Source organism: Plectropomus leopardus, chromosome 8 (assembly GCF_026936395.1).
Source record: "Plectropomus leopardus strain MGB_pleo_1.0 chromosome 8, ASM2693639v1, whole genome shotgun sequence".
Lineage (NCBI taxonomy): Eukaryota > Metazoa > Chordata > Actinopteri > Perciformes > Serranidae > Plectropomus > Plectropomus leopardus.
The window spans coordinates 20,859,340-20,869,434 of NC_142183.1; positions in this window are offsets into that span (position 1 = coordinate 20,859,340).

Below are 10,095 nucleotides of genomic sequence, written 5' to 3' on the forward strand. Positions count from 1 at the left end.
ATTTTGCCTGTTTGCGTAGAACATAATGTTGGTATTTATGCCAGTGTAGCAGCCTATAGTATAAAGATTCAATTCTTTTAAAAGTAATGTTATCTTATTTACATGTGCTATTGGTTTACTTGGTCAAAATGGGACATAAACTCTAAATAGCTTAGTGACATCAGTTCATTTAAAAAAAAAAAAAAAAAACATTTTGAACTATTGAACAATCTCTCTCTCACACACACTACCCATTCATAATTTCCCTTTGAAGAATATATGACGGTATTTTAACTGCAATCGGCTTAATTTAATATAAATTGACAACTGTGGGTATTTCATATGACACATAAGCCAATGTGTCTATTTGTACAGCGAATGTTGTAGTGTTGTCCAACTCCTGAATGCAGCGTGAGTGTCCTATATAACATCCATGGACAATAATAATACAGGGAGACAAGACTGTTGACAGAACCTTTAGTGGCACCACTAGGCGAGCCAGCATTTGTATCAGGTTGCCCCCTCACTACCACCACCACCACCACCCCATGGGAGCCTAACCGACCTTCAAATTGAACTCAGGAGCCTGTGATTACAAAATGGGAAGTCACTTACACAATATGTTTGGCTGCTGCCGTCTGTGTCGAGAGGCCAAAGAAGCTTACTTTGCTAATTAAGCAGACAACCAAAAGCAGTTAGTTCAAAGGCATAATGACGGAGGACAAGCATGACACTGTTAGGAATATTAACATTATCCTTAACAATGTTATAGAATTAGGAAGAAAAACTCTATTTGAATAAAATCACAATACATCAACTTACCATCCACCAAAAAATAAAACTTTAAAGCCTCCACCATTTCTGAAAATATCAGCAAATATGTTACACATAACATGAACTCAGAGCTTTTAAAACGATTTCCACTTACTAGGTTTGTGGAACCATCCCCATGGTTGGGGTCAGTTGCAACATCTGACTTCTCCCATTCAAACGGAAATTATGAACGTTATTTCATATGTAATCATGGTTAAATGGTATGGGTAAGTAACAGACAATTGTAGTTTAATATATAAGAATATGGTTGGTGTCGTCCAAATAGCCTCTAAGTAAATGAGAGAAATGCAACAAGTGTTGCAACCGTCCCCAGTCTTCCCTACAATTATATGGAGGAGTTATTATCATGCACTTCTCTTACACTTACCAGATCAGATGTTGTTTATAGTGTCTCATCATGTTCGCAGTCCTATTTGATTAACAACAGCAAGCTGTCATTATTTTATTTTGATAAAGGAGGCTCACTGATGGCTTCTACCGGAATCACTTTGCTATGGGAAAAATATGAAGCAAGGGATGCTGTTACCTTGATAGTCTACACAGCGTCCCAGTTTATGTAATAAAAACCATCAGGCCTGTTGGAAACTGTGTCCTTGGGACGCATTGAACACACACACACTTCACACAGCTTCGTGAAAAATAATGAGACAATTACACTTCTCTGTTCTCTTAACAACAGCAAAATCCATCGAGATCATCAGTTCTTACCGAACCTCTGTGAGTGTCTTCTTACAAAAACAAGGGTTACCAGGGCAACAGCTGCATCCACTGCCTTCCAAAAGGCCAGACAAAGGATCTTTTTTACAGCGAACATTTTGACTTCTCATTGCAGGAGAAGCACGGATAAGTTTGAAAACATTAAAGGTCTACTGTGTAAGATTAACTGGAGTCTAGCAGGGAGGTGTGTTTGTAGGAGAACCATGGAGGCCAACATGAAAACCATGGATGTATAAAGAGAGCTGGATACAGCGCTGGAGAATTGCTGAGTGGTGCATACCACCAGAAAGCTTGATCTCAGTGTTATGAAATTACTCTGATCCTCTGCATCACGGGGCCCATAGAGCAAGCGCATTCAAGCCTTACAATGACAGAGCAGCTCACTTCCCTTGGCAGAGCAGCTAGCTTTCAGATTAGCCCTCTGTCAACTTAAATGGGGATTAAAAATGATTGAATTGTACAGCTTCTCTAAACTTTATAAATGTTATCAGACCATGCATCAAATCCCAATTCTGAAAATATGGAACTAAATGGAATGCAGCTACCATTAGCTGTATTAAATATACCTGTTTTTTCTCACTACGATAGGCCAAATTGTCTGCTGTTGCTTATGCAAAAGGTCTTTGGTAATACTTAAAAGCAAAACATTATAGGCTACAGTACATTTAAAATATTTTTGCCATATTCATTTACATGTAATATAATCAGCCCACATAAATAATAACTCCAATTTTCAAAGTCTGTCTTAGAAGTTCTGCAGCAGTTTCTGATATAGAAATTGTCAGAAATTGTCCGAGTGACAGTGTTGTTAGCAAAGCTGGATTTATTACCAACCATGCACAGCGGGAAATACCTTCAGGTCCAAGACCCTCAGAGGCTCCAGACGCCCTAGGTTTACTTCATGTCAGTTAGTTATATTTTATTAGGAACTATAATGTACAATATTATTAACATGTTAATCCAACTTTAGTTGTAATGCTATGATAGTTTTAATTTGGCTGAATTGTTTCTCTGTCTGAAAACTATGCATCATGTAGTGATAAACCTAAATAGGTAATTAGAAGTGCACTACCTCTGTTGACATTATTAGCAATGCTGTTGCTGTTTTGTAAATCTTCAACAACTGACTAAATCCAGTGTTTTATATTCAACCTATTGCACAAATCAATAACTTCTCTTGAGCTGTTCTTTGTGGGGACAAACAAACAAATAACACACCCCCATACTTGACAATACAGGGAGGCCACATAAATTATCTTAAGATTCAAAGTTGCAATTTTGTGCTCAGTCTAGCAAATCAAAAGGAAGAAAAGACTTCAGGAAGAATATGTTTTGCATTGTATTGTATTTGAAGTTAGAATTCAAGCTCAATCCAAGTCTTCTTTGTACTAACTTGTTCAATGCACCCTCTCTACTTTTTTTGGCTTACCATGTATTCATATGTGGCCTTGGCTGGCTCGGGAGCCTCTATTCTCTCTTTCTGTGTCTGAAACTATTGACAAGGCCAAAAACAATGTGCACGGATAATTCCTTTCACTTTCACTTTCACAATTGCAGTCCAGATTTTCCCACCAGTTCAGTGATTTTGAACAAACAAACTTCTTGTTGAAAACTTTCCGCAGCATGGTCTCCTGAAGTTATAATCTGATCCCATTCCACTTAACACCCTGTTATGGGCAGCAGCAACTTTCCTGTCAGAAGCTTGTATTTTTTGGTCCTTCATGCTACTTACTTTTTATTACCCACTCTCACTGCCATTGCCTTTATGGGTGGAATCCTTATTTCACTGAAGTTACAGAAACACCTCCACTGTAGACTGCAAGAGTTTATTTCAAAGGCATTGACTGGTGATTTGAGCTGGTGACCATCCATTTACAATCTGGCTCCATTAGCCTTTCACATCTCAATGATTGCTGTAATGTAGCTCTTCTTTAAACTGTAGGTTTGCTTTAGTTATGGGCTGTTTTATTGCAATTTGAGTTGTGAATCCACCATTATATTCTTTGATAATGTCTTATACTAAAAGGGTAATATACCCATTTTTACTTGAGCTGTAGCCACTGTGGTTTGCAGTAATTAAATGATTTCTATCAGATTGACCTGCTGTGAAAGATTTCTCAATCTCTTTGGAAGGGAATTAGTGTACTCCACATTAAAGTGGAGATTATTCAAGTGTTAAACCTTGTATCAGTCGTGTAGAAGTATTCAGATCCTTTGCTTAGAGGTACAATGTGCAGGAAATGTTGTTTAATGTTGTGATGTTTGTAAAGTAAAAGTAAAAGCCAACCCCAGATTTATTGCCTTGGCATTTTGGGGCAGTTTTTGAAATCTATATCGATAAAGTCTAAACACAGTCTAAACAGTATACCTTTAAACCGTCCCTCCAGGAGTTCTCGGGTAATTTTTGGGATTGTTGCAGCCTGAAATGCCTGATTTCACAGCAGCTTTGTGATGCAAGTTGTGATGTTTAGAGGCTTCTTTTTTTCAATGAAATTGCAGGGGCAAGTGAAAATTGTAAAAACAATTTACAATTTTTGTACTTTTCTCTTGGATGTGTGCTGCTGATAGCCTGGCACCTAAGTTGCTACCTTTTTGTAAGTCCTGACTTCACCTGTGTGCTGTTGGGGGCTACACACCACTGCCCAAAGGCTGCAGCTCATGAAAGTACTGCAAAATACAAGAGGGCATGGTCTCCGTCATTTGACACAGTGCTGAAAGACTCTGCAGGCCATGAGAGAATTTAAGTGCTTTAGCTGAAGTGCAACATTTCTGTCTGAAATGAAAAGAAGTTTTTAAAAAGTAGCAAAAACATGGAAAAACATACTTTACAAAATGTAAGCACAAGTCAGAATGGTACTTTAGTGCATAGTGCTTGAGAAAATGCATGACTTTGCATAGCTGCCTTCAATGAACTGCTGTACAGCTACACTCACAGTAACACTCTCACTTGTTTGTCCTCGTTTAACAGTTGCTTTACTATTATATGTATTCTCCAGCTTGTGTCTTTTTCCAGCCTCATGTGTTGTTTTGAAGTTACTAGATGCTGATAAGCTGCCAACCTGGCACCCCTGGCTGTGTTTCATTTGTTTGTTTCTTTTTTCTCCCCTCGTTTTCTCTCTTCTCCCTTCACCAATGATTCATTTGTTTTTCTGTAGAAAGAGATGAGGGCAAGAGGAAGGCATCTTCACAGGTGGCTGCTGTGGTAACAGAAGGTGGGGATTAGATTTCACACCCTGTGTGTGTTTGTACGTGTGTAGAAAGTTATTTCTCAGTGTGTGATAAGAGAATATGGAAGATCTCTGTTAGTGCGGCAGGTAGAGTTTATCACTTCCTCTACATCTACACACAGGATATTCATAGTGCATAACAGATCCTGCCACACTTTACTCTTCACCTGGTTAAATCTTTCTTCCTTGTTCTTTGCACTTCATACCGATATATTAACCATTTGAAACCTGGGCAACTTTGCTCGATTTCTTTCAAAAACATGGGAAAGAGGCAATGAGTAACAAAGAAGGAAATTACCCCAAAATTTAAGACATTAGTAATAGAAAACACAAGAAAAAAACCAAGGAAATTACCTGAAAAATCTAGCTTTTATCTTTTGTCCCTAGACATTTTTTCCTAGCTTATTAAAAATAATTTTAGAAATCTACGAATTTCTTCCAATTTGTGAAGGATTTCCTAACAAGTCACTCTTACTTTTGAAAGAATTTGCTTAGGATTCAAAGGTTTAAATACTTGTGAAAGGCATCTGAAAGCAGCACAAAAAAGTCACTCCAGGTTTTGAAGAATTAACCAACAGGTTCTGCACATTTGTTCCCTTATGTGCTGATTTTAAAATAATCTAAGTTTAATGTAAGGATTATTTCTATACTGACAGCAGCAGTTTTTGCCAAGTTCTACTCTAACTGTGCAACCCTCAAAACCTCTCCACTGCCCTTGATAAGGGTTTGATGTGGTTTGTGTGACTGACATCTAACGTATAAACCTGCCTGAGCCTGCTTCAGAGCTCAAAGGGAGACAGTTAACTGGCTGTGTTGTCTCTCTGTGTTGTATCTTTCTATCAATGTATCTCTCAGTCTGTGCAGGGATGTTTTCAACTCCAGCTTTCTGAATCATTGCCCAACAAAAGGACCTCTGGCACAAGCAGCCATGTCATGCCTGTCCGAAACAATCTGGGTCACACCGAGAGAAACAGATAAGAGGGGTGTTCTGAGACTCATCCTGAGCCATGATGCAAAGTCTACAGAGAGCTAAGACGGGTCAGAAAGAGTAATATAAAGTCAGAGGATGAAAAAGTGTAGAGAATAAACTAGAGGGGCAATTGGGGAAGTGGAGAAAAAAGGAGCTTGCAGTAAAAACAATTTTTGGATTGTGGGAGAAAGAAAAAAATGAGAAAGATGACGGGCTGGAAAATCAGACTCTTGAAAAAGTTGAGAACAGTTTCAAGTGGGAAGTGAGACAAAAATTGAGTGAGTGAGGGGACATTTTTAGAGAATAAGTGAAAAATTATAACAATCCATTGGGCCAAAGAAGGACTTGAAGAGTGGTCTGATACACCACCTGCGGAGTATCGCCATTGTCATGTATTCAAATTTGACAGTTTTTAGTTTTCAGATTGGTTGAACAAATACATACTCCTTAAAGGTAAACTATGCAGGATTGTCGTTTACTGTGTGTAAATACACTCACCAGCCAAAGTAAAAATTAAAGCCAACTCTAGATTCACTCTAGTTTTCACTTTGTTATATTTGCATTTTTTGGCGTTGTGTCTCTTGGATGCCTGCTGCTTATGTATGGCACATGATCCACCCAACAGGACCTGAGTGCTGTCAGGTTAACCATAAACGTCCAAAAAACAAAAAAAAAAAAGAGGAAAATAAGAAAATACAGACAGAGGGCAAAGCGTAAAAAAAAATGCAGAAAAATACACTGCCACACATATACACTTCTAAACTGTAACATCTGACAAGTTGCTACTAGTTAAAAACATTTAGGAACCCTATTTGCCTGGAAAAATGGAAGAAAATATAACTTTTAGTCTTAATTTATGTTTACTTTATATGTAAGTGTTAAGTTTATGGAAAAATGTAATATACTTACTTGATTTTGTGAAGTTGTTGCAACTTAAAAAAAAAGACAGATTTAATCAATCTTTTTAAGTTTTAACAACTTCAGTAAAACCAAGTTTACTGTGCTATATATCTGTATTCTGCTGGTTGTAGACTTCTGATACATATTTGTATTAACAAAACAGAACTTGTCAAACTTCATCACTGGTGAAATCTCTTTTGTGACGATCAAGTTTAGTCAGGCTACCTTGGTTTACTGAAGTTGCTAAAACTTAGAAAGAAGAAGGTAATTTCACTTGTCATTTTTAAGTTGGAACAACTTACAAAATTAAGTAAACACAGTGACATTTGAAGTCAACTACAAACTACAAACAATCATCTACAAAGTAAACATAATTAATATAGATATTTACTTTCCTTTTTTAAGTAAAATCAACCTATCAGATTTTACAGTGTAGTGGGTCTTAAGTGATGATTGAGAGGGATTACATCTGTATGAGCCAATTCATGTTTTGTTTTGGTTTTTTTTGAGAATCCTATAGTATATCTTTAATGTGATGAGGGGTTTCCTAGGCTGCAATGTGACCACACTTAAACCAAAATTGCTTTCCAAAGTTAATGAAAAGGTGACTTTTTGGAGTGGCATGACTGTCGAATTACAGCCACAATATACAAGGCTGTTCTTTAGAATATCATTTTCATTTATGTTACCCTTGAGGCTTTACCCACATTATTATTTCCATTCTACACAAATAAGATGAGAGTACAGAGGAGCTATTGCAATGCTTATTATAGCCCCTTTGTGAGTTTATTGTCTGTTGACACAGATTTGAAGGAACAGTCCACCACCACCAGGAAAATTAAAGATACATAAGTTTTAAAATCAGATTTCCCTCCTCAGTGTTTGATAGGTCTTTTAAAGTATGCACCTACACTGGACAACACTTAAACCTTCAACAGCGAGCCCACTAGAGGTTGTCTTTAATTCAAGAAATAAATGTCTGGCAAATGCATTCAGGAAATGTCAGACAGACTGTCAAGGACCTATGAAATATTAGCTATTCCTGTAATGCACATAATGTCAGTTCATTTAAATACTCTTCAAGCCCTTCTTTCTATGACTGTCTCCTCATTGAAAAAGAAGTGTGCGGTGTGAAAACTCAAAAGCAGTTCTGTAAGAATTATTTACAATTACAGCCTCCTGGAGTGGCAGCAGAGGTGACTGAGTTTCTTTTGTGGTTCAGTTTTGAGCAGCAGGGCACAGGCGTGGATTAACAACATGAACAATCCACTGCAGCCTAATTTTTTTCTTCTCTTGCTGTTGCTGCAAAATGCAAATAAACAGCAAAATATTCCGTCTCTTAAGTGAGGTCTTCAAATGTGCAACTTTTCTCTGTGCAGGATTTTTATTGTATGTTGTGTTTAAGTTATCATACTCAAGATGAAGAATCTTAGTTTTTCAGAGGGATCATTTCTGCCCACGCTATCTTCTAGATAACTTACGTTCTCTTAGTTATTGCCTATTTCATAGTTTAAGAAACAGTCATTCCAGATGTAATTCTGTGGACACATATACCAGTTTATTAATATTTTATTTCACTTGTCTTGTCTAATCAATCCGTATGTCAGGCTGCACTTGAAACTGCGAGCTGAATGTTAAATGCTTCCTTGTGGAATATTAATAAATTTTCGATCAGGCATGCTGAGAATTCATCTTTTAGATTGCTATGAGGTGGAGAGTGCTCCCCTGGGATTATTTTGACCCTTACAAAAGGAAATGAAGAGATGACATATATATTACAGAAAAGTCAACTTAATTGGCAGTCAGACCCGGTCAGTGTCAAATATTTGAAGGAATGAGTGATTTGTTGAGCAGTGAAAGAGACTGATGTAGACTGACAGTGTCTGCAAATATGACACAGCTTTAAAGGAGCTGTTTTTGAGCAGTAATTTGATTATATAAGCCTGCTCTCCATGTGGATACTGTCTGCTCTTACACTTTCTTTCCTTTGGTTATTAATCCCTTTCTTTCTTCTGCTTCTTGTTTTGCTCATTGGCAGTGAGATCAAACAACAATGCCCCCTTGTTTTTTATGATATGGAGCCAACACATGCCAGATAATATAACATTACGCACAAAAAATAACAATTTAACCTGTCAGCAAAGTTCAGAAATAATAAAAGGTAAAGTATCAGTGGGTTTTATTGTTCTTCTCTGCAGATCTAGAGTCTAATTAGCTTTCACAGCTGCAACTTTACTTGAAAAGAAAAAAAAACTTGGTATGGGTAATCTATTTCCTCCCACTCTGAGGCAACCGTGACCACACCGCTGTGGTGAGTTACTCGGTTTACTCTCTGTCCACATGGATCGAGGAAGCACTCCAAGCTGGGATGATGGCGGGTGTGTTCAAACATTCATTTATGGATCACAAGAAAATGACTCTGTGTGCTTAGAAGTTCACGCTGCCTCATTAAAAAAAGAAAAAAAATTACAAGCACAAATAGAGAATAGCTGAAACATTTACGGGCATGCATCCACATTTTGCCCCTTTTTGCCAATCTGTCCTTTTCCCTTATGACCATTTTTTCCAAAAATCTTGTGCAAGTCTGTGAATCTATTTGGAAGTTATGTGCTTTTTTTGATTGGATACTCATACTGGCCCCCTTCCTATCCCTTTAGCCAACTGGCATGAACACAACACATCTTCACCCACACACAGCCTCAATGCCAAATGTTCCTTTGCCTCCTAGGGCAAAAACTGTGACAAGGTGGGGAAATTCTCGTGGACTCAACAACCTTCCAACTGACTAAGGACTCATTTATGCTCAACATTAGATACTGCATACAGATGCAAATATAACCTTCTGACTATACTGCACATTCATTTATATATGCATGTTTTCTTAGAAGTAACAGATATGAATGAAAATGGAGCAGTACCATCAGAGAATGTGGGGGTAGTGTAGTGTGCTCTGAGTAAGATATGACCGTAGGAGATGACAAAGACATTTAAAAAATAGTGGAAAGAAACACATCAGTAACATACAGAAAAAAAGGAATTCTCTGTTCACATGTCTCTATGTATTTAATGGCCAACCATGCCATCTTTTGGATACATGCTACATGCTATCATAGAGGATGCATGGAAGTTTGAGGGCAGTGACATTTACAACATTTGAAATGGACATAAAGGGAAAATACATAAGCCCTAACAGAGCAACCTAAAGAGCTGCTAGAATGAGTTGAAACATTGACCCATATCATTTTTTAACTGATTTATGACTTTTGGAACATTTTCCTCATAAGCACCAAATCCAATTCAGGTGTATTCTTGAACTTTGCAGAAAAACATTGTGCTCAAGTTTTTTTTCTTCTCTGTTGGTCTGACAAACACAAACATCAAGACAGAATTCAATGTGACGGTTAGTCAAGGCTGAAAACAAATCACTCAGAGAGTGTTTAGTGTTTAGAAAAATCAGGAAAATAGTGA